Raw genomic sequence first — 27,413 nt, forward strand, 5'->3', positions numbered from 1 at the left:
CAGATGCTTTTGGGCATTGATGAAACCCCCTCTCAGCAGTCTCTCCTCAAGGCCGAACAGACTTTTCTTCCTTTAGTTTTTCTTTGTAAGCTAGAGGCTCCAATCCCTTAATCATCTTTGTTGCCCTCGCTTGGACCTGCTCCAGGATCTCCAGGTCCCTCTTGTACAGAGGAGCCCAGAACTGGACACAGCGCTCCAGATGTGGCTATGCCAGGGCTGAATGGCAAGATCTCCTCCCTCACCCTGCTGACAATGCTCTTCCCAATGCACCCCAGGATACCATCAGGGACACAGCTTCCTGGGATTTTTCCTCCCCAGGTGCAGGACCCTGCACTTTCCTCTGTTGAGTTTCAGACAGTTCTTTGCCCATCTCTCTGGCCTGTACTGGTCCTTCTGAAGGGCTGCACAGCCCTCTGGAGTACCAGCCACTCCTCCCAGCTGCGTGTCATCAGCAAACCTGCTGAGGAGGCCTCTGCTCCTTCATCCAAGTCACTGATGAATAACTTAAACCATACTGACCTCAGTATTGAACCTTGGGGGGACACCAGCAATGACAGGCCTCTGACTAGGTCTGTTGCTAGGTTTCACTGCTGGTTGCTGATTCTATTCTTGCTGAAATCCATGACAGTCAACATCAAGTTAATGGATATAATATATACCAAATTCCATAAATTTCTTATAAAACAGAACATTATTCATTTTTTACATGCAGCACTTTGGATCCATGTGACAGTCAATGACTTTCCTCAGTCAGAAGATCAGATCAACCCAAGCAACATTCTTCTGAAACATAACTAAGACTATAAAAATAAATTGCAATATATGAGTTCAATTACAGTAACGTATAGTATGGGTTGATTTTCTCAACATTTTTCTGTATAAAATGTGTAAACTTCTTTTGGTACTAGGCAGCACTACGAATTCCACAGTAGTGGAAAACAACACTTAAGTTTTTTTCCAGCTGTGCTTCTGGATTTCAACTACAGATGGCAAAAAATTTGGGTAACAGAGATTTATGAAGAAATAAAAGGTCCTTTAAGTTAATAGGACAATGAATAACATAAAAGTAATTTTCTATAATATGGGAAAAAAAGAAAAAAAAGGTTATTCTTCCATAATGTTTTGGAGGGACATAAAGAGCATTCACCATGGCAAAACCACATGAAAAAATATAGCTAAAAATCAATATATTTTAAGAATTTATTCCTGTTCTCAGATGTCTTTAAACAATCAACTTTAAATATAAAAGCAACCTTACATACTTTACACAACTTTCAGTTTTACAGAAGTGTTTGCACAAGACTGCTTTTCCTACCCAGCTGGCAGTATTGTCCAGGTAGTCATTCACAGTAATTCAGCACAGTTAGGGCCCAATTATCTCACTTTCAGTGTACGAGTAGTTGCTATCTGCAATCACCCTTTGCTGGCCAAAAATACATGAAAACTTTTTCTCCTATTGTAGTCTGCCTGTAAATTGACCTTCCCTGTCTATAATAAAAAAAGAACTAATCTGTGTTGGAATGTGTATATTTTCTTAACAAGCAAGTTGAAAAGAATAGATCAATAGTAGCAACATTCATACATGTATTCTCTAATCAAGTAAAACTGTTTCATAGGAGATTATATATATTGCACCTCATTTTCCTCAGTTCTGTGTGTGACTCAGATGGAGTTTATGGATTCATTTTTATGGGAAAGCATTACTATTTGTGTAATGTTTATCTACTTGGATGAGAACCTACACGGAAGGAAAAATAAATTATACAGGGCTTTAGAGAAACCACACTCAGAAAATATATTATGTATATCAAAAACCAAACAAAACCCCCAATCTGCTGCCTTTAAAGACTTCATTTTTTTTCTTCCAGTCTAACAAATTAAAAATTTGTATTAGTTTTGTCATGAAGATTATAGCCTTGATTGTTACAAAAAAAAAAGGATTTTCTAGCAGGAAAAGCATTTTTTTCCCACAAAGAGTGAAGAGAGATTAATTATGTTTTGTTTTCATAGCTTTATCTGGGATGAAAAAAAGGTATGTTTTTTTGTGCGAGACTACACTTCAAATAAAAGAAACGTGCATATGGATGGTAATATTTGAGCATCGAACACATGATACAATAGGAAAGTTCAATAGAAAATTATTGGGTAGAAATTTGAAAGCACAGTTGAGAGCAGAAGGAAATATAACAAATGGCCTTTCAAACAGACTTTCTAATTCAATAGAAATGTATTTCTATGTAAGAGTAATAAATTATATTAAGAGCTTATATATTGGCACAGTTGGGTTTCATAGAAACCTTGCTTCCAACACAGCGTGCTATGTCAAAAAAACAGCATCAAAACATCCACATTGAGAAGAAGAAAGAGGATCAGACCCTCCTACATTTTCAAAAGCTATATATTGAAAAGGAAGAGCTACTAGAGAACTCATGATCAGAAGATCAGGAACAAAATTTGAGTCAAGTAAAGAAACGTAGAGTTAGCTATTAAATCTACCTACATTTAATTCCACTGTATTTATTTGGTTGCCAAAGGCAGTTCTTCAGTGTGATGGTTCTGAATTTGCTATTATAGGGTTATTTCTTCAAGAATTTTGTGGTGAACACACCCACATACCATTGTGGTTTTTATCCCCCTCTTAGATGAAAGATCAAAGTGCATATCTTGGTATTGTAAATTTTGAGTTGTCAATACAATTCCATCCATAGAAGTGAAATGAAATAATTACTTACCTTTCTTCAACATCTTATTGATTCAAAACAAGTTTCATGCCCATTGTCAAGCAGAGTAGTTCCTTGTTCCAAAAAGTCTTTCTAGGTGTGACAGCATATCTTTCTATAACTAATAAGCAGCCTGAACTCAGACTGCTTCCTAAAATACCTGATAAAAAATATGATCCACTAGGATGGACACAGGGAGAAGGTCAAGGAAAGTAGATGGCTTTGACTTCCTCCTTGCATAGATGCACAGTGTATGTCTGTGCAGCTTAATCAAATGTGCTCAATCATATCCTTACACTGAAGCCAATTAACACTGCAGAAAACCAGCACAGCAGAAATCATGCTACTAAATTCTGCTCTCATTTAAAATGGAGAAGATGCATCAAAACCACTTCTTCAAAGCAGCACCATACTAGCAGCCAAGCAAAAGTCACAAATGGGTGGATTAGTTACCAGCACTGGACAAAAGCATTCCAAACACACTAATTTATCAACAAACCAGACACAGTTTATCTTCCCAGGATCATTCCCTGGTACTACTTATCTTTTCTGTGCTAAGACTACACTGCATTGAGAAATTCATTACCAAACCCTATTACTGTGAACAAATCCTTTATTTCTAGTAGGAATTCATCTAAGGGTAGTGCTCGTCAAAACTAGGAGAACCCCTACACAGGTAAAGGGGTTTTACTCTTCAATTGGCATGAAGCTTAAATGCATTGTCAGAACAAGAAAACACTTAGAAGAGACTAGTAAGATGCTGAAAACTCTAAGCAAGGTGTTTAAGATATGGTGTATATATTTTTCTGAGGTTGCTAAAAACCTTGTTTATTAATATACAATAAACCAAGACTCAACAGAATTACCCATTAACAGATAACACATTAACAAAAATAAAGTGTATACACTTCACCTCTCCCTAGTTAATTCCTATTGAAAGGTAATGCAGTGAATCATTAAGAGTCCATTTACATAACATGCAAAAAAATTGGGGAATCAGCTTTGGAAATGCTCCAACATAATGTCTTGGAAGATATTAGAAAAATAAACTGAATAACCTCTCCTTCTCTGAGTAATGGTTTGTATTATATGAAAAACTTCATTTCCATCTGTTTTGTGTGCTGGCTTGCTATTTAATAGTATACAGCTCTAATCAAAAGGTAAAAATACAGAAATTTTTGAAAATTGCAAAATAATTCCTATACATTTAAAGGATATATGTAAAATATGTTGTCAGAATATCACAAAATTGTAAAATAATATTTACAGAGAAGGAATTTTTTTGTTTAATCCTGACTACTGAGCAGATGAAACTGTTGTCCTCTTTGCAGCATCTCTGTTTCTATATCCCTTTTTTTGTCAGGACCATATAATTGTAGAATATCTTGTCCCATTTCAATCAAAACTGACAGTTGAAGTGATGACCAAAAATTTTTTTTAATATCTTCAAGACATCTTAATATTGAATTGCACTCTAAATGTGACAACTGATTATAAATGAAAGCTACATGGTTAAGGTGTAAATATCCTCATCTGGTGTGACAAATATTATGAAAACCTTCAAGAAGCCAGCTGGAGGAAAGAAACTATTACTGGCACCTTTGAGGGAATGCAACTAAAAAGTGTTATTGTATCTCAGATTCTCTGAGTGAATTATGCTGTTTATCAGCACTGTTTTAAACACTGTGTATTAAAATACCCTAAAATAAAATTGATGTATGGATAGGCTGCACTTCCAAACTTCTTAAATGCCAATAAAAGAATCCGGCTACAACCAAATACCTTGAAATCCACAACTGGAGCACAGGCATCTCTTCTCAGTGTGTTATACAGGAACACAAGACAAGAACTTCTAACTTAATGTAAGGAAAAATAATTCTGAGAATCAGTAACAACTATTTTGTTACTGCTTTTGGGAAAAATCACTCCACATCAAAGAATATCAGCTGTGTGCCTCTTGGTGTTTTGGTGTACCTCCACTGTCTATAACAAATGGCAAGCTTGAGCTCATCTGGAAGTTGTTAAATGGTGCCTGTCAGCTTTTCCATAATACATGAGTGGCATATCACTCTCGATTTCCCTTGACAACACTTACCCTGTGCAGACAGATGAAAGGTTTGGATGCTGATAAACTCACCTTCATCCATACTGATAATACAGAAAACTTGCATGTCTGTGGACTTTTAATGTTTAACTCTGAAACTACAGGTGTAATTAGTGGAAAATTTTGTAAGGCGTTTAAAATAAAATCCAATGAAGTGGAAAGAAATAACACTGTGGATCTCAAAAAAAAAAAATTGTAGTTTTTTTAAAGGTCAGCTCTCCTGGAAACAGTATCTAGCTCACATGTCCTGGAACAATTCCACAGGCAACTGCTTAACAAACCCCAAATACTGTCTTGTTAGAGCTTTAAGGGAAAGATAAAACCCCACAACATAACTATGGAGGCAGTAATTCCAATTCTGCAAGATGATTCCTTAAAATTAGGAAAACCTGTAAAATAGTTAAAGAAGAAAATCAGAACTCATCAGAAAATCAGTACTGCATCAGTAGGATGAAAGTAAAATCCAAGTCTTCCTGGGAGGTTTTGTTTTGGCTTTAATATTTTTTGCTTTCTTTTCTGTTACATCTTCTGCAGCTGAAAGAGGCATTTGGAATAAATGTGAATCTGCATAAGTTTGATTATATTTGTGTGATGGGTTTTAATATTCCTAGATAAAATCGATTTGTGCAATGGCTTTCTATTGTTCAAGTAACTAAACTTCACCTACTTCTTCAGGCTTACACTAAGGTAGTGATTCCTAAAATTAGTGGAGACCACTTCTACCTTCTCTGTTTACCCAGGTCTTTCAAAATTTGAAGTCTATAGCCTGATAGTATAACATTTCTTCTTATACAGGAAATACCTACCTCAGTCTGTTCTATATATCTAAACTATGAATCTAAAACTCAATCTTCAGTCTTTCTAAGTACTCTGCCTGTAAAACTTTGTGAATATTATCTCTGCTATAGAAGCTACTTTTCTTTCTGAACATAAAATAATTAAAGGTATTACATTTATTAAAAATGTGTGGTTTGTTTTCTCAAAAGACTGACTAACATAAGTTAATTGAATGTTCTGCATTCTTGGCATTGCCTTCCCATAGACCATTTCAAGCCCTGGGCCTGTGAGATTTTGATATATGTCATCATGAACAAAATTTGGCCCATGCATCCACAAGCTTGATCCACAGGATAGGAACCCTCACTTCCCTTATTATGCTAATCAATATGGCAACTATAGACAATTCTGCACTATACATACTTCTCAATTGTGCGTACAATTTATTCTGGCATCAATTATAAGGGAAGGAGAGGAGGGAACTTTTCTCAGTTAAATTTGAAAGGCAACTTTCAACTGAATTTGAAAGGGAATTCCAATCCTGGAACTGCCTATAAAGTCACAATGTTTAAAAATACAAGATGCTTCAGAGTACACAAAGATATATACACCATGACTTTATACTTGAAGTTTATAGACTCAGAGTCAACATTAGATAATAGATGTAGAAACACCGTTCCTGAAAATTTTGAAAAGGGATCTCATGGTGAGGACTGTAGTTATGTTCCTCAGTTTGCAGATCATTTTACTTCTTGAAATGAAGACATAAGTAAATTGATAAATCAAGGTTTCATTACTTTTTTCTTTTAAAGGTATGTGAAAATCTTATTTCTAGTATCAAATGTGAACTTTTCATTCTAAGTGTAGTTTGAAAGTTTGTTTTGTGATGAAGGGTCCTTGGCAGTATATATCAGAATTGCTTTACGGCAAGTAAGAAGACAAAAACCATTCAGTAGGAGGTTGTCTTTAGATTTTGTAAGAGTACAAAATACTGTACTCTATACTGTAATAAATAAAGAAAAGGTGTATGACCTTACCACAGATCTAGACTTTTTCCCTCTCAGTGTCTTAAAAAGGAGACAATTAGGATGCTTTAAGCCATTGAATTTGATAACCCATCATGAATATACCAGTGCCTCTTCGTTCAGATACATGGTCCATAACAAGATTGCTCATTGCAGGTTGACACTTTTCAGATTACTTTCATGAAGAAATACACATTTATTTCAGTAGACAAGCATGGTTCACTAATTTATAAATAACAATCTAAATGAAATATGCAAGAAACTGAGAAAAATCCAGTCTGTTTTGTTACCTTGAAAAGATGTGACCATTTCAAGGACAGTCTTCCTAGGTGCAAAGCTCTTGGAAGTTGTTAAGGCAACAGTAATCATTAACAAAGTAAATTCACAAGCTCATTATATAGTCCTGAGCTCTTCACAAGAGTGTTGCCTTTCTGTCCCATGTCTCTGAAAGTCAGTCCGATCTATATTATTGCAATATTTCTAACTACAGGCCTTATTTTAACTCAAGAACGGTGGCAGTACAGTTCTTTTCAGACAGCATGTGGTCTCTAAATAAATTCTTTCTAATTTTCTTTACATTTCAAAATGCAGTTGGAACCCTCTCAAGATTCTTCAGTATTCCCTATGGTTTTGTTGGCTGGTAGAGAAACTGTATATTCCTGAGGACACCAGATTAGCAGCTCTGTCAGTTTTATTGTTACTTTAGTTAACACCATATCTTGCAGTGTATCACTTTTGCAATTTCCTTTGATTTCTCATTCAAGGGTCAGGGTGTTTTAGTTTTAGTAACGTATAATCTTGCAGTAATAATAGCACCCAACTTTGAAGTATACTGATTTAGACAACATTTATAAAATATTTTACTGTGTTGACATTTTTGTTGCCACCTGCCCAGTCTTGGTTTCAGGGCACAGTAAATTAGTAACTCACACTGACTAAGGGTGCCAATTTACACTGTTTCAGCTACTCCATAGTAATTATGATGTGCCTCTGCAAATAGGAAAAATTAGAGGTTTATTGTTTGCTTTCACTGAAAGAATAAGCAAGCTCTTTTTTACAATGGGTTAAAAGTATGTGTCTGTATGAGTCTTTCTACTACACAGCAATTTGTTGGAATTTGTGTTGCTTTCGTGTCTGAAAAATGTATCCACAGCAATTTGCATATTTTTAGAAGTGCCAAGATGGAGAGAGTCACAATTTTAATTTTTGTGAATTTAGTATTCACATAGGTAATTATCTATAGCAGACACTCAGGTCTGTGACATTAATTCAGTTACGGTTTATTATTTCTCTCTTTTTATAAAGCAGAACACCTCTATAGGGATGCAATGATATCAAAGGTAGGTTTTGTCAGAAAATTATCAGTGATCCTAACAGTCAGATTTAAGAAATTTATGCTTATGTGTGAAAGAACATTTGCTTTTCAGGGAAACAAAACAAAACAAAACCAAAAAAAGGTGAAAAATAGGAAAGGCAGAGTATGCCCAAATGTTGAGCATCACATGCACTGTGAAGGAAAAATAATTGACCCATTGCTTTCTGCCTTTAAATGCAGGACGTTTTACATACAAAAGAAAGAGCAGTAGGTATTTTATGTTCCAAAATCTGTAGGAATCAGTCTTGAACAGATTTTAATTTCTGTATGACTAGATGATGTTCAAATTAATATCTTTTAATCTAAAAATTTTTATGTATTTCATGAATGATTATTTATGTACGATTACATACAGATTTCTTTTATGTTCAGAGCCATGCACCTTTGTTGCTTTCGATATGCAACATCTACCTTGTCATCCTGATAGACTGTGTCTTCCAATGGACTAAACCATTAAAGATATTAGTTTTACCCTATGAAAAATTAAAGTGAAGGGAATGAAAATAAAATAACAGATGCAGTAAAATATATTTTTTTAAAATTTATCTTCCACTATACATTTCTTTTCTGTAAACTATATAGAGAATGATTTAATAATTTAATTAGGTATTCTGAAATTACTCTGTATGTTTGGGTGACAAACAATTACTTTGTGACTCATCTATGAATTCAGTTGGTGTTATAATCTGCTCTCACTATATTAATCCTTTTTGATTTCTTCAGATTAAGAATCAGTATGAACAAAATCATTTCTCTTCATTCAAACCCCACATTTAACAGTATATTCCAATAAAAATATATCAAGCTATCCTAAGTAAGTTATTACTTTTTTGACAGAGTCCACAGTTTTCTTACTTTTCAGCAATAAGTAGTTACCATAGCAATAATCAAGTAGGAAATAGATTCCACGTAGCTTGAATATACAAGTCTGTGTTAACTGATCTTCATTGTATATAAGAATTAATATGCCCTAGAAGTCGTCAACACAAGTTCTACTATACTGATAGAAAAAAAACCTTTTATTTTATGTTTATTTAAAACTGTATTTGTCTGTCTAAAAAAGGAAGAAAAAAAAAAAGCTGTTGGCATTCAAGTTTTATCTCTGTTCCAAAAATTATATGTAGCATCCTAAAATAAGATAACAATCATAAAGAAACTTGGATTCATCTCTTATATAAACTCCTACTCCATAAATCTAAACCCTAATTCCATTGTTGTCATGCTATTTAAACAGTAGGGAAGTATAGATAAGAGATTGAATTGGAGTTAGGCTACCAGCTTCTGCAGGAAGTCTGTTGTACTCTTAAATCCTTTCATTATTATGTTCTGCCTTCATTGAAATGTAGACCTTGTTTAGACACGGAACCTCAAGGCACATGACCTTTGAATTTCAGAATGTTTCAGAAAAAGAAAAGTTATGTGATTGAAGATGAAACTATTCTTGTTCAGTTAGACTTGTAAGAAAAAACAAGGCAAATCTAGAAAAAAAAAACAAAGAAAATATTTTAAAATTTTATTTATAATTTTCACAAGTTATCTCTCACCTAACTTGATAATGAAAATTGAGATAGATATTCTTATTTCCCTTTCCTATATTTGGCAAATTTGTAGCTACTTTGGACTTTTCAAGGCCTTTTTGATAGTAGCACCCCAAAACTGATACAAATAGTGGTCACCAAGAGCGCTACTAGAGTGTAGGAACAAAAGAAAACAAGAGTCAGGGTCTATATTTAAGATGATACACCGGGAAAAGGCTATTATATGTATGTCACATTGTAAAAAAATATTGCTGACAAGGTAGACTGGGATTACCAACAATCAATGAAAGTCAAGGACAGGACATTTAAATCTGGAAAAAAAAAAATATAATTTTACTTGACACATAATTGATGTAATTCCTTACCACATGATAATACTGGCATCTAGAGGAGTATTGTTACATATAGAAACTCTATACAGAAAGTAAGAAAATTATTAATTATGTAGTAGAGGATAAAATATTTTAGATTAATATAAACCCATAAGCTCTAAGATACAAATTACCCACAAACAGACAGTAGAGAGAAATAATTTTCCATTGGAGAAGTAATTCTTTTCATGTTTCAGAATTTTCTGCATCTCTCTCTGAATATTCTAGTAGGGCTGTTGAGTGAGCTGGGCAATGTGTTATGGCAATTCTGAAGCATTCTATACCCTTGACCTTCAAAATCAGTTCAATTTAGTTGCCCTTTTCTATGGTATTCTTGAAATGTGAAGTTAATTAAGATCTGATGTGATCTATGTGTCCAGGAAATCTCATCACAGCAACATTTTGAAAATTATTCAAAAATATATACTCTGTAAAAGTAAAATTTCTCTCATCAAAATGAGCCTGTTGACATAAAAATGACATGAAATTGGGGAAAAAAATTAGAAGGAAAAATTATAAAAATATTTTCTTTGTTAGAGAAGAATGGTAACAGAGACAAGAGTTGAAACTCCTAGGACTTGGCAGCAATAAAAAATACTCCACACTGAACGGAACTTTCTAAGATGTTGAGATAACTCTTGACAAATCTGTATTTTACCAACAGTTTACTGCACACAAGGATCATCAAGCATTATAGAATATATTGTTATCTTTCTGTATGTGCTCATACTGCAACCAATGATGGTTCAAGGAGACTGAATTCCTGGGAGCATATGCTTTGTGTCACGCTCGGAAATATCAACCACTAGGATATCCCTTAACTATTGTTTTTCAAGCCGCATCATTTTGTGGTCGAGGTAGCAACAAAATGCTAATGTTTAACTTTTTAATTAGACTATAGAGATGAATACAATCTGTTGTGCTACAAAAAAAATTTGGATTTTTGCTGTTAACTGAAATTACATGTTATTCTCTGTTTGGTGTCATCTACTTAATCACAAAATAAAGAAAACTTATTCTTTAAACATACAAAAGGAAAGCAAGAATTAACATTCTCTAATCAGGAATTTTGCTACATCCTTTTCTTGCCCCTTCACCTTCTACTGTCACTATTAATGGTCTACAGAAAAATACATTTTGATCTCTCAGAAGCAGGGTAGCCTGCTTGCTCAAGCACTGCACTTCCACCTTTTCAACTTGGCAACATATCTACGGAGTAAAACCCTAATTAAATTTGATCATATCTGCTCAATGATTAGGACATGATTTACATCACAGGTGGAACACATCTAACAGTTTGTCTTAGTTTGCCTCTTTTGATCAGGAAAGGATCAGAGCTGAGATTTCATCAAGAGAGATTATGTCTTTTTTCTTCAAGAGGAGGCCCTTTATGTTCAGGAAAGGGGTTCTGCAAGGCTCCATCTTAGAAAAAATTTTCTTCAACGTGTTCATAAACAACCTGGACACAAGACTCTAAAGTATACAAATTTTGCCAACAATACTAAATTGGGATTAGCTGTCGGCTCCCTTAAACATGGAAAGGCCCTGCAAGAGACACCTTGATCAATGAGAGGGCTGGAAAATCACCAACCATATGAAGTTCAGCAAGGGAAATGAATACTGGGTTCTGCAACTGGGATGGCATTACCCTGGACATACGTACAGAGAGAGGAATGAGATACTGGAAAGCAGTGCCACAGAAAGGGACCTGGGGATCCTGGTCAATGGCAAGATGAATGTGAGCCAGCAGTGCCCTGGCAGCCAGGAGAGCCAACCCTGCCCTGGGGGCATCAGGCACAGCATTACCAGCTGAGCAAGGGACGGGATTTTCCTGCTCTGCTCTGCAATGGGATGGCCTCACCTTGAGCCCTGTGTGCAGCTGTGGGAACCACAAGAAAATCATAAAACTATTAGAGAGCATCTGAATGAGGGCAGTGAAAGATCTGGACGGGAAGCCATATGAGGAGCAGCTGAGGTCATTTGGCTTGTTCTGCCTGGAGACTTGAGGGAAGACATAGCAGTCTACAATTTTCTCATGGTGGGAAGAGAAGGGACAGGCTGACATCTGCTACAGCCAGTGACAGGACCTGAGGACATGGCCTGAAGTTTTGTCCAGGGGGGTTTGGGTTGGATTTGAGAAAAAGGTTCTTCACCCAGAAGGTGGTTGGGCATCGGAACATGCTCCCCAGGGAAGTGACAACAGCACCAAGCTGTGTTGCGGAGGTCAAGAAACATTTGGACAACGCACTCAGGTTTGTGGTGTAATTCTTAGGGTTGTCCTGTGCAGGTCCAGGGCTTGAACTTAGATGATCCTTGTGGGTCCCTTTCAGCTGATGATATTCCATTATGCTATGATTTTATGATTCCATGGAGGGATCATAAGAAGAATAGTGTAAGATACTATACTGTTTTGACTGAATGGAAATTTGTACAGTTTTAGCATTTTATTGAAAGGTATGAAGCAATGTATCTGAAAGATCTCTCAAGACTTTCAGATAAAAGCTCAGTTAATGGCATTCAGGGTATATTCTTTTACTTTTTCAAAATAGCTAAATGTAAATTCAAGACAGCAGAACATTAAACCAAAGTATCTCCAAAGTACTCTACAAGTAATTCACATCCTATTGAACAAGTTTTCTTATGCATGTGAAGTTATTTACATATTTTACAAAAAAATTGCAGTCAAATGGATGAAAAAAGCAACCCAAATGTATGACGTAGTGACAATAATGGTATTGTTCCTCTTGATATTGAATTTCTCATTGGAAAGTACAAAAATCAAGTCATTTTCTCCTGCAAGTCCCCCTTTGACCTTTATTTTGACCTGTGCTGGTGGTAGTAGGCAGATACTCCATTTCAATTTTTGAAAGATGCCCTGTGACACTCAAAATAGTACTAAAATGATCTCCCATTCTCCAAACGCTTGCCCTCACAGAGAATTTCAGTAAACTAGCTGCATGAGATCTAAGATACACACTTGCTGCTGAAGTGAACTTCCTCATGGTGTGACCCAGTATCCTTTGGTTGAGAATTTCTATGAAAATAACAGATTATTTTTTTTTTTTTATGAAAAGGAAAAACACTGAAAATAGTTTTAAAGCTTTTAAAATAATAAATAAATGCCTCAGAAGGGAGTTACAACTACAACTCCTATATATTCACTTTTTAAAAATTAACCTGATCTTAGAAGACCAATAAATATGGATTTCTTGTCCTCGTGTAATAGCAGTAATTAGTTAGTTTCGTCATGTCTTTTATGAGACAAAGGGTAACACACTGTGCCTCAAACTGTGGGACTTTTAATACATCATGTCACAGAAGTATTCACAGTATTTAGCAAAAAATTCTATAGGGTTTTATGGTTTAGGGTTTTATGGTACTAAACTTTCTAAAAGAATCAAAGTTTTCCCTAGAAGAAAACATGATTTTAAATTTTACCTATTATGTTTGATGAAACCATTTTACAAAAGATTGAGATAGTTGACATACAGATCAGTGGGTTGAGTAAAGTTGAATTTTGAGCCATACTCAAAATGAAGTTGAAGCATTTGGATCTTTTGAAAAAAGGATCTCCACCACTATTTGAGGGAACTTGACAATACTGCTTCTGCTCCTAAATTAATTTTTCTCAAGCTCAATCTCCAGTGTCCAAGTCACTACAAAGCTCTTACACCTGAAGGAAATAAAATCTGTAAAGAGTACAGCAAAACTATAAATTACTAAACTTGGGGACTAAATATTTTATTGTATTTAAAAATGTAAGAAAATAGTAATCACACACCTTAAAGCTCAGAAATAATACTCTTTTTTTTAGCTAAGATATTCTTATGACTAAATATTAAAATTAAAATATTTAGGGTTTTCTTTTTGCTTTTTATTTTTCCCCCTCTAATAACTCTATTGTTAATAGCTGGGGGAAAGAGGTAGGATGGGGAAAAGGAGGGAAAAGATGAAATTGCATCCTCAGAGACTGCTTCAAGATTCAGTACTGTTTCTGCAGCTATGGAGAAATGAAGTTTGCTTAAGAAAATCTGCATCTAGAGGTATATTAAAGATAAAATACCAGTGCACATAGGCATAAGACAAAAGTTCACTAGTAAAGAATATTTAGAAAATTTGCTTAATTTTCCCCCCCTCTTCCCAATCTTTTTTAATACTGAGATGCTAATAATTAACATTGGAATATTTCTCATAAAGTATCAAATCAATCCCCATGGGTACATTTGAAACTCAGACTTCATGAGAAAATATTCAGCTGAATTGTACCAAGAAAGTCAGGATTTACTTTCAAAAACTGTATTGCAGAAAACCTTCCAGTATGGAATAGAGAAAGAAAAAAGTTCAAGAAAACCACAGACCAAAAAGATAATTTTTACTTCCTAAAAATAAATGGGATCTTTAAGCTATAGGTTGTTGCAAATATCCAGAGGTTGATATATGAGAAACTTCACAGCCACAAGTTTGTCTGCATTCTGTGATCAGGTGAGAATGGAATTGTTGAGAGGTGAGATAACAGTTCTGTTCATCTTGAAAGTACAGTAATATACTATGTTGTCATGGGGTTTTTTCTACTAGTAACTCTAGACATATATATGGTTGTTTAGACAGTGTCTCTGTCTAAACAACCATAAAATAGGATGTAATAAAAGAGGAATTAGAGGAAACATAAGAATTTAATGAACATGGCTGTCACAAGTAAGGGAGATGAATATTTTGAGTTGGTGTGTCACATGACAATAGCTGACATATATAAGGTGATGCACAGTATATATGTTAATTGACAGGCACTACAGAAGATATGAGTTTAAGGGCTCCCCAGACCCTGGAATATTGTCTCAAAAAAGAGATAAGTGTTGCAGAGAGTGTGATTTCCTTCTATGAACTTTCTCCTCTGCTAGAAAAAAAGCATGAAGTCACTTTCTGATGTGTATAGGTGATTCTGACTCTACTGCTGAAACTGGCAGCACTTCTCACATTCATTTGGATGGTCAGAAAAATGTAAAAAGAGAAGAGGTAACTGTATTCTTATCCTTCCTTGTCTTCTCTTGACTGTAATCTCTAAAGAGACTGTGTTGAAGTACTTTAGATATAGAACAACCCCAAAAGGTAAAAGGGAAAGAGATGAAGCCTTATTTCCCCTCAAGCAATTAACTCCAGCTCCCAGTGGAAGACTGAGTGTAATTGTTTCATTTTCAGTTAAATTTTTTTGCTGTCTTCCACAAAGGCCATTTAGGTCCTCAGTGAGACTGTTTAGGAGACATGGATACTCATATATCTTATTCCAAGTTGAACAAATTAGACACTTTATGAAAAAGTGTCAAAAACCAAAATACAGCATATAACCTTTTGAAAATTGCTTCTCCTTTGTACCTGACATACAGACAAAATAAGCTGAAAAGAAAGACTAAACAGATAACATTGTTCTCAAAAGTTTTAATTTAGTTACCAACATACCTGATGCATGGGTGAAAAAAAAAGGAGAATAAGAAACATATTTGTCTCATCTACTCATTTCCTCTTTATTCTATTCCTTTTGGGAAAAAAACCTAAACTAATATTTTAAACTTGTGAATTCTTCAGCATCATATCAGTAATGCTTTTTATATTAATTAACCTTTAAGAGCACAAAACACGTATTGACAGTTATCTCGTTCTCATTTCTCATGATAAGGGTAGGAATTTAATGATCTCACAACGCATGTTAGAAAAAGTAAACATGCTTATTGCCTTTGAAAAATCCAAACAAACCCAAAAGAATAACTTTCAGCTGTATGTTTTCTAGTCAAAGAAAACTTTTCATCTACAGGGTTTGAATCAGAGACTGTCAAATTACTTTTATTTTATTTCCAATTGTCTCTGTGTAATAATCCATTTGAGTGCTACTCAAAATGCTACTGAAAAAGTTTTAGAGGAGTGGAGGTACAGATTTAAATATAGAAACTTTCTATCAAAGTGCTTTAAAATTTCTCCTTTAAAGGCTTGAATATTATATATTCCTTTTACTAATGAAAGTGTACAATTTAAAATGAACCATTCAATATGTTGCATAATTGAAATTTTAAAATAAGCTCCCAGGATTTCCAAGTTAACCATTCTCTCAATGATTATATTTACTCTTTTCTGTGTACTCTTTCTGCTTTTCTTTTTCGCACATTTGAATAACAAAAGCATCTCTTATAATATCAACCCTGTGCACAAATTCAATACACAGCCCCATACCAGTAATTGTGAAGAAAATTAGCATTACTGCAGCCAAAACCAAAATTCCCAGGTATTTGCACAGTAAAGAAGTTTTGAGGAAAGAAGAAACTGAGCAACAAAAAGCCATTTGCAATTATTAGTGGTTTTGTTTGGCATCAGGGAAGAAGAATAACAGACTGGCAGTTTGTTCTTAGAATTCAGAGCAGGAAAAGATAGTCAGAGGTTACAGTCAAATGGGCAGACAATGAAGACTCCCTACATAGTGACTTATGGCAGTCTCTGGTTGCTCATCTCTAGATATCTATAGTCCTCACAGAGATCTACAGAAGGCTTCCTTCAGAAAGCTGTGGCTGCAAAAATTAACAAGCTGGTTCTGAGAAGGTATCTAGGCTGGCTGAACCTGATCCATATGTCAGAAACAAGAGAAAGCCATGTATGACTGTAAGTGGACATTGCAGGAGATTAAGACATCCATCTGCTGACCAGATGTACAGTTTTGGGAGGCTGTAAGTTTCCTTCTTACATAAGCTGCTTGTCCCACTAGCAGGATTAAGGATGACATCACCTGGATCCACAGCTGTTACCCTAGTTCCCTGAGCCCTACAGTAAATCCTGATACATTCAAGAAAACTATGACACTCCAAAGACTGGATGCAACATTTTGAATTTTACCTACCAACCAACCAATCAACCCCCCAATGATTCTTCTCACTTTTCCCCTTCTAAAATGGGAACAGCACTTCATGAACTTCTGCAGTGTGAGTCCTTCCACAGGCTGCAGTTATTCATGAGCTGCTCCAGCACGAGTCTCTTCCACAGGATGCAGTCCTTCTGGAAGGAGCTACTCCAGCATGGGTCCCCTACACGGTCACAAGTCCTGCCTGAACATATGGTCCAGTGTGGGTTCCTCTCTCCATAGGTTCACACACGTCCTGCTTGGAGTCTCTAACTTCCTACATGGTCTTTCCATGGAATCACAAGAATCTTTGAGCATTGATCCTCATTGATCCTCCCTGTTCCAGTGAGGGGGTCCTTTCTTGGCTGCAGATGAATCTCTGCTCCACCATAAACCTTTGTGGACTATGAGCAGACAGCCATGGTCTTCAGGGATTGATCTGAAAAAATTGGTGGTCTGAAGAAATTCCTGAGGGTTGGAAAAAGGCAAATATTGCATCCATCTTTAGCCAAAAAAAAGGTTCCAAGGAACAAGAGACAAATGACCACATCTTTCAGAAAGACAAATGTGGGAAGGACAATGTCAGGACCCTGAGGACTACTGAGCTCTGAATGACCCTCAATCATAGGCCCTGCTCAGGCAGCCCACACTACAAGATACCTCTGTTCAGCCCTACCCCCAAGTCCCATCTTGAAATCTGCCTTCCTTACTTTCTGGCTGGACTTCTCTGCTGGATCCAGACCCTATTATTTAGATTGCATTATCTGACTGTAGACAAAACCAAGTTACTATCACCAAATCATACTCAAGACAGACTGTTAGAGTGTATTATTCAAATAATGCAGTGAACCAAATTTTGTTATAAACTACCAGAATGTTAAACAGTTTTAGGAATACAGTAACCCAAAACTGCAAGTGCTTAATGTGTTATGAATTACACTGAATATTTTGTCTTATATTTCCTATTATGGGATCTAAAACACTGCAAATATAGTTCATCAGACAGTTGATTAGCTGGCAAATGAGCCTTTAGAGAGTGAGGCTGCAGTGCTTCTAGCACATTTACTTGCAGAAGGCAAATGTAAATTTACATGATTGATGAACTTGCTGAACATTTTCAAACCTCTAACTCTGAAGATCTTGGAATGCTTCTTCTAAATTGTGTACTTTCAATGATTCAAAATAGCTTTTAATGAAAAGTTTACCTGAGTAATTGCCAGAGTTTATTAAGTTTTATTTGTTGTGACACTGCCTTTCGAGGAATTTGTGATTGCTTATGCATTCTAAATCAGTGGATTTCTGTCCTAAAGTACCAATACAACTTCTATGCTCTAGTTTTTTTTTGTCCTATATAATGGCCAGTGATTCTAACCTTCTGTATAAATCACTTCATTGTGACAGTATCATAGAAGCATAGTGAGTTGGAAGGGACTCTAAGATTAAGGCCATGGGAAGGGATACTACCCACTACACTTGCTCACTTAGGGCCCCATCCAAACTTGGATAGTTGTCATGTTGCTTCTGTGCACATATATTTTTTTGATTAAGGAAAGAATAAATGTGATTTTCCTAAGACTATTTTATCTCCCAGTGCAACAAGAATACATGAAATTTAAAAAAATTATTCTACTTGGTTTTAGAGCAATATCCAATCTTATTTGCTAAGATACATTAATAAAAGAAATTTCATTTTTAAACTAAATTTTTCTGAGCTTTATGCAAAAGTCTGAACCATCTTATTTCCAGCAGTCTTCACTGGAATCACAATTTAGGGATTGTGCAGGAACTTAGAGGACCAGATACCCGATAAACAAAAGTGATTAACTTTGGAATCTAGATTTTACTGAAAAATTTCAGTAGAAAAAATGTGTTGAATCTGACAGCACGTTCAAGTATAATTCTTTAGCTGACTGTTAATAGTAGCATAAACTTCATTCAATTTAGGATTAAACATCCTAAGACTGCTAATTGATAACAAAATATATCATATATACAAGTTGGGGTCATGACATCGTAGAATTAGGGAAACACAGAATGATTTAGGTTGGAAGGGACCATAAAAATCATCTAGTTCCAACCCCCTGCTATGAGCAGGGGCACTTCCCACTAGAGCAGGTTGTTCAATGCCCCATCCAACCAGGCCTTGAACACTTCCAAAAGTGGGACAACCACACCTTCTCTGAGCATTCTATTGAAAAGTGTCATCACCCTCAGAATAAAGAATTTGTTCCTTATATCTAACTTAAATTCCCTTCTTTCTGTTTGAACTCATTAGTACTTGTCATATCATTAGAGGTCCTGATTAAGAGTCCCTTTCTGACTTCCTTGCATGCCCTCTTTAGGTACTGGAGGTCTCCACAAAATTTTCTCTTCTACAGGCTGAACTTTGTCAGTCTAGTTTCATAGACAAGGCACTCTAGTCCCCTTATCAACTTCACGGCCCTCCTCTGGGTTAGCTCCAAGCATGCCATGTCCTTCTTACTTTGGGAACACCGGAACTGTACACTGCACTGTACTCAGGTACAGGTGGGAGCAGAGTACCGGGGCAGAATAACTTCCTCTGACCTGCTGGTCACATTTTTTGCTGCATTCCAGGATAGGGATGGCTTTCTGGGAACACACTGCAGGCTCACATTGAGTTTTCCATCAACCATGACCTGCAAGTCCTTCTCTGCAGTGCTGCTCTCAATCAGTTCTCTGACTAGCTAGTAGATGTTGGAAATCCGGAAATAATCAGGAAATAACATCTGAGAATGAAGAATGGAATGGAGCAAGTTGTCAGCTTTCTATTCAGTTTAGTGAGCCTAATGTAGATGAAAACTCCATACAGTCTTGATACAAAATTAAGATTAAAATAATGTGATAGAATAAAGTACATTCTGTCATGGCTCATATATTTAGACTATGACAATCATAAGAAGAAAATAGAAAACAAAAGGAGAAGAATGAGTTAGGTGATGAACTACATATCTTAGTAAACAGCTTGCAGAGTCAGGGACAGAAAAGAATTTTTAAAAGTCTTGCAAGAAAAATGACATAAAAAACTCATTTTCAAAACACTTATATAATTAATCAGAGCTTTTGCTTCCATAAGTAAAGAGTACATTTGTTGTTTAGGGTCATCTCCCATTTGAAGATGGAAGGACAGACTAAAATGTTGTGCCTTCTTTTTGTCCTTTGTCTTTGAATTATTAAGCGACTTAAACCAGCAAGGTATTTCATTTTTCATTTGTGTAACAGTGTATTTTTTGGTTCAGAGAGAATAATAAGCGGGATTTATATATTAACGTACATCCAGTGCTCTGTATCTGTGCTGCTTTTAGCTGGGGTAGAATTAATTTTCTTCACAATAGCTAGCCATTGTGGCTAGCTAGACATTGTGGCCATGTCCTGGATTTTTGCTGGAAAGAATGTTGATACAATTTAAAAAAAATAAATCCTGGAAAAATATAAGGAATGAAAAGAGTAGACTAAGAGTGATCACATGATTTCCTATTACGAATTCCCCCACCATAATATTTACAAGGTGTTTTAAAAGACTACAGTGAAAAGTTTGGACATCCTAATTCTGATATTTAAATACATGTCTGAATTTAAGCACAAGGTAGACTGCATTAATTCAAACGGTAGTACCTGTTAAATGTAATCTTAGACATACATTGGACGCTTCTAAGTGTAAACCAGCAAAATTTTTATCTTGTGTGCACTGACAACACCTGAAAGCTTACATTCTGAGGCATGGACAAATAAAGCAAATGCAATAACCGTCAACTAAAAAAAAATCTAGTCAGGGTCTGACAAAAACATTTTTATTAAAATTCAACTTCAGAAATTTAAGAATTTAACCATTATCCTGGATTATTTTTTTCATTTTTGAGTAAACTGAAGTTGATTTTACCAGCACTGTATGCAGAGTTCAGAAGTTAAACAGCAAAAACCAGGTAAAACAACAGGAAATTGAAAAATAACATTTTATTGTAGATTTTGTATCTTATCATGGCTGGAAATCACAAGGGAAGGAGAAGAATAAGTGCACTGAGAACAGATTAGGAGCAAAAGTTATCACTATTGTTACTTACTGGTACCAAGATAAGATTAAGAAATGGAAAAGAACCCTATCAAACTCAAAATCTTGTAGTAGTCCTACCTAAAGGATACCAAGTACCTAAAATGTGAGAAAAAGAACAGAAAAAACACAGGTCTGTTTGTGTTTTGATGGCTTGAAATTGCATGCTCAGGTCAGAAAAGCACCTTAGTTCAAAAGAGCATACTAATAAGGGTTTTATTCCAAAATCTGGATATGGAGTGCTCCTGAAAACATATATGAGGCTAATAATATGTGAATACATGAAATAAAGGCAGTATTTTTGCCTTAATGAGGACATTTTAAATGAAGCCATTTAAATTACAATAATTAATGCATGTGTAATGTTCTGTTAGTAAAGATCATTCCTGATGATGGTGCAATATCAAAACAGATACATCACATCCAACAGAAGAATGTGTCTAGTACATCTTTCTCAGTAAAATTGATTTGTTCAGACACAGAAATGATCACCAAACCTTTCTTTGTTTTTGTCACAAAATTAATTTAACATAATATACCAAGACCAGAAAATGGGCCCATGCAATGATACATGCTTGTCTACTAATTTCTAGGCCAGCACTCGTGATGACTTTGACTCAGAAGAGGAAGATCCTCTCAGATAATGTCTTAATATAGTTTTAAATCATTACAGGTTGGGGAAAATGTCCTATAAACTAAATTTACTTGGCTTGAGAAAGAAAAGCACAGTATGTTTGTGGGTTGCACAATGTCATTCACCTGCAGGGTCAGATCAGCAACCTTAATCCTTAATCCCCAAAGGGGACACACTGAGAAAGGCTGTATTGAATTGTCTAGTACTAGGGGTACTCCAGAAAGTATGATAAGTCAACATTTCTATACTCTAGAAAGCTAGAAATAGCTTAATCTTTTTTAGCTAAGTTAACCAACCATAAAGAAAGAGCACTAACTTTCTCTATGATGCTGTCTAGAGGATACACACATGAAAGAATTGAGGCTGTTCCAGTCAGTTGCTGATACTGTCAGTTATATGAACCCAGGACAAAGACTTCAGTGTCCCTGTACTCTAATTCTTACTCACACTGCTGGGTACTGTAGCAATTCAATACTAACTACTTGTGTCCTGTGACTGAGGGCTAGAAAATTATTGCAACATACAAAGAATAAGCAAACCTTATGATTAGGTAGAGTGTATATTTCTCACTATTCTCCTACAAAACTACCTATTACAGTTTTTTCATACTTTGCAATTTCCTAAATTCTGGGACTATACTTCAACATGCAGAAAAAGAGTGTGATATGGAACCACCAGCCAGTCAGAAAAGAAGTCACTGAAACCACTGCAATTTCTTTTCTCTATGTGTCATTTAATGCCTTTCCTTACTTGGAAGAAAAAATTCTTTCTATGTGATGTGAGGACAGAAAAACCTGAGATTTCGCTCATGAAATTCTCATGGCATACTCTACAAATTTTCATAGAAGTAGCAATTAAAAGTCTTAATAAGCACACTAGTTCAAATTAATTATTCCTTAAAAGACATTCAAGTTTTGCAACAAATTATTCCTCAAAATTGAAAATTAGTCAATTTCTCTGTTATGCTTTTGTTTGATTATTTTTTCTTCTTTTGAGTGCCAAAGTAATTATAGGTGTAAAGGTTAATTTTATATCCCAAACATTGCTTTTGTCCATTTTTAAATGATTACACGTTTTCATCTCAGATATACAGCATACAGCAACAAATTGTCTTTTACTTTAATGAAAGTAAGATCAGATCTACATCACTTTCTGATATTTGACTTTCATATTTTCTGTTAGATCATGTGATGAAAAACTTGCCTGTATACTCACAAAGGAGCGCACAGAGAAAATGAGTGGTGGGGAAAATCCATGTGAAAGTCTGTCTCAGCTCCTCCTAGAACCATCCCAGGAGCCACCAGACCATCAAAAGCCCATCTTCACAAGACCAGAGGAGCAAAGAGCCCAGAGGCATGTAAGAGTGCAAATAAATGACTGAGAGGAATGGACAGTCTGTTCCTGCTCCTCACAGGGCTCTTCCAGGAGACTCTTGGAGTCTCCAAGGGTGAGTCCATTGGAGTGACTGGCTTTGGGGGGTGGGAGTAGTACCAGAGAGTTCTCTTCGTGTGTGCATGACAGTCTGTGCCAGAAAGTCTATTCTCAAACTTTAGGTATTTTTTCTGTTTTGTCAAGATGATTCTGGATTAACCTATATTTCATTATGCTAATTTTAGGTTCATAGCAATCTTTACTATTATTTGTGATTTGGGGATGTGATAGGGAAAAATTCAAAGATAGACATGTGCTTATCATATATTGCAATGACAATTGCAATCTCTATTCTGTATAAGATCATATAACTTAATGTGGTAGGAAGAAGATGGTGACTATACTGCAGACATTTTACTTTAATGTGAAAATGGAGGGTTGACTTTGGCTGATTTGACAGCTAATCCAGCTGCTACCTCACACCCCCTTCTCTACATGGGAAGGTGAGAAAGTAAGATAAAAAAACCTACTGGGTCAAGAGTTGTATGGTCAACAACTTGACCATAACAATCATGGAGACAGTCTGGACTGGGAAATATTTTTTATTGCTCTTCAAGTACACATAAGGGAGAAATTAATTCAAAGAATTCAGCTATTCAGATGTACAGGGGATCCCATGGCCTCTTCTCGCAGAGGATGTCCCAAAAGCCCTCACCTCCCCAAACCTTGTCATGTAAACAAAGACCAGTGCATCGACTGGGGAATTAGGTCTTTCTCCTATGCTCTCTGCATAGGGGTAGTCCCAGAAGGCAACAACTGATCAATTTATTCTATAGTTGGCTGTGCTGCCCATAAGTGAAGGGAGTTTGACTTCTTTTTCTCTTTCCCATTGATATTTCCACCCAAACATCTCTCTGTTCTTTATATCGTTTTTTGGAGATAGGACTTGTCTGGATAGAGAAAATACCCACAAATCTGTTGAACACATGTCTTTTGACAGGTATTCCTTTGTGAACTCCATCCCTCTTCTCTATACACAGAAGACAAATATATGATTCTACAAATGATTATATTTGTTTCAATGGAAAACAATTATAATTTTCTGCATATACAGATAGGGCACTGGCTTTTTTTTTTTTTTTTTTTTTCCCTCCCCCTCCCCTACTCCCTGCCAACCTCAGAGACTTGTATTCGCAAACCAGGAAAGAAAAAGCTATTATTTTTATCACTTGCTGAATATTTATCTAAATTTTCTGAGAATCTACAATTCCATCACAGCCAGTTTTATAGAGAGAAGACAAAAAAACAGTCTCACATAGTGGCACATAGTACTATAGAATGTGATGTATCTTTCCTTTACATGTGTGAAAAATAATATATATTTCAAGAACTAGACTAATTAAGCAGATTTTCACTTAAATTATCCCCATAATTTACACACTTTTCAAAAGAAATCTTCACTGCAATATGCATCAGAATGATTAACTGTCCTTCAAAGGAAAAGCATCTTCATATTGAACTTTCAAGATAGTCACAATTTTACGTATTATACCAGTAAATAATTAGCTGAATAGTTTTTAATCAGATTATATTTTATTATTAATATAAAAGTTATTTAAATGCATATGCATGGTGACCAGAAAGCTGAAAGCCAACAACTTCAAATGAGACATTTTTGGTTGCTGGAAGATCTTTTTAGATATAGATTCAAAATGCTAATTATGTCTTCATGAAGAAAATTGCTGTAGGTCAAACATGATGTTAATAAAATAAATGAGTTATTTGGATAGAAATATTTGTAAAAATCTGTGAATGGTTAAGTCATCATTGCTACTAGGTAGCTTCATTTTTGATTCCTCTCTTAGCATATAAAGATTTTTTGACTCTTGCTTTCCACCTGTTTCTTCTTTCAAGGGAGAAAGGAATAATTATGCGGTGCACAATTAATTAAGTTAAATTGAGTAGAACTATTTATTTTACAAAAAGTGGTTTTATAAAATGACAATTAGTAAATGCTAAGTAAGACAAAGACAATTTGATTTGAAATTACTATCTGTAAAGTATGCTTATTTATAATCACTTTTAATTGTGGCTGTAAATGTTAATTTTGCTAATTCAGTTTGGAGATAAAGGATAGTAACCAACTCCATATTAATTTACCAAGGATTAGCAAGAGGAGTGTTGAGAATACTTGAAAGGCATATTCATGTGAAAATACAAATACAAATCAAAAGAAATCAGATATTCAGATGTAATTCTAGTTTCAATTTATATTCCTTCACAGACTAAAAAAAGTCTGAAAAAATAGTAGAAAAAATATTTGATGGTTTTTGAAATTGATGAAGCTGAACTAATTTTCTTGCTCTTTTTGAAAAATATTTTTACAGCTATCTAGGTAAAGTCAAAGTCACTATAAGTGTATGATATTTGTCTTAGCTGCATTTAATTGAACGCGATGTACAAATGGGATTCTCTATTAATTGTAAATCTCTTCCATGTCAAGATAATAACAATATGATTGGTAATAATAATCTGGTCATTTTTGGTATTTCCTAGTTGGGTATAGTTGATACTTTCACATCATCTAGACATTTCACCCATGAACAAGGCTGTACATCAAGACTCATCTTACATAAGAAAAAAATCTCAATAAATTTATACTGATCTGAAGGTCCAGGATTAAATTATTTTGTTTAATCTACAGGATAACTACACCCAGTCTGATGCATTAAAGTCCAATGGAAATTAACTTTTGACTCCAGAACTGAATAAACTATTATGGTCATGCCATGAAAAAAACCCAGACCATGGCTCTTTCTTAGTCTCCTATGGCTTTCTATTCTTTGAGATAAAAAAGGAACCTGCTTTTGAATTTTTTGAAATTCTCTTGAACATATTTGGTTTTGTTGAGTGGGAGGAAAGTGGATTGCAATGCTATGAATGGGTTCCCGCAAACTCTAGGGAGATGCTTATAAGTGCTGTCTTCTGAGGATCATAGAATGGCTTGGGCTGGAAGAAATCTTAAAAACCATCTAGATCAAACTCCCTTGCAATGGACACAAACACTTTTAACTAAATCAGGTTTCTCAGAGCCCCATCCAGTTTGGCCTTCAACACTCCAAGGGGTAGGACATCAAGACCTTCTCTGGAGAAGGTGTTATAGTGCCTTCCCTACCTCAATGTAAAAAATTTATTCCTAAAAGCTAATCTAAACCTACTCTGTTACAGATCAAAACCATTCTTTGTCCTATCACTACACACCCTTGTAAAAAGTCTTCCTCCTTCTTGTAGTCTCCGTTCAGGTGCTGGAAAGCCACAATTAGGTCATCCCAAAGCCTTCTCTCATCTAGACTTCAAAATCCCAATTGTCTTAGTCTTCACTCATAGGAAAGGTGCTCCATCCCTCTAATCAACTTAGTAGCTCTCCTCTGTACTTGCTCCAAAAGGTCCATATCCTTTCTGTGCTGGGTGCTCCAGAGCTGGATGCAGCACAGCAAATGCAGTCTCAACAGAGCACAGAAGAGGGGCAGGATCATGTCCCTCACCCTGATAGCCGCATTGCTTTTGATTAAGGCCAAGGTACAATTGGCTTTTTGTGCTGCAAATGCATATTCCTGGCTTATGTCAAGCCTCTCCTCCACCAGCAGGCTCAAGTCCTTCTTGGCAGGGCTGCTTTTGATCTGTTCATCCCCCAAACTCTATTGATGTCAGAGTTTTCCCCAACCCAGCTGAGACACCTTGCACTTGGTCATGTTAAACCTCATGACATTTCAACGAGTCAATGTCTTGAGTTTGACCAGGTCCTTCTGGATGCCGTCCCACCCATCAGCTGGGTCAACCACACCACTGAGCCTGGTATCATCTGCAAACTTGATTAGGGTACTCTCTATCTATTCTATGTCATTAATGGAGATATTAAACAACATTGGTTCCAATAAGGACCCCTGAAGGACACCATTGATGATATTGATGTCTATCGGGACCCTGAGCCATTGACCACTACCCTCTGGATGTGATTGTCCCATAAATTCCTTACTCACTTGACAGTCCCATTGCATCCATGTCTTTCCAATTTAAATAGCAGGATATTGCTGGGGAACATGAGAAGTTTTGGATGTCCTCATCTTGGAGAATTCAAGGCCAGGTTGGATCCTGGTAGCTCTGAATCTGATCTAGTGCAGGGTCTCCCTGCCTGTGGGATTCGAAACTAGATGATTTTAAGGGTTTCTTAAACCATGTCAAAAGCTTTACAAAAGTTCAAATAAATGACATCTGTAGTCCTTTCCTTAGGATGCTATTCAGAAACTTGATGAAGACAAAATTCTAGTCAGAGACTTGCAAAAAACTGTCATAAACCCAGATCCAAACTTTCTAAACTGAGAGGTTGACAGAATTTACATCCTTGTGTCCAGGAGAGCAATCTGGAAAGCTATTCTTTGAGGAACCTTAAAACCTAAGAATTTACAATCTGATTTGCCTAATAGTCTCCTTGATTATTGAAGTTAGAGATTATGTCTACAAAAACATACCATTTAGAAACCATAGATTGACATAA

The sequence above is a fragment of the Haemorhous mexicanus genome, chromosome 3 (genome assembly GCF_027477595.1).
Source record: "Haemorhous mexicanus isolate bHaeMex1 chromosome 3, bHaeMex1.pri, whole genome shotgun sequence".
Taxonomy (NCBI): Eukaryota; Metazoa; Chordata; class Aves; order Passeriformes; family Fringillidae; genus Haemorhous; species Haemorhous mexicanus.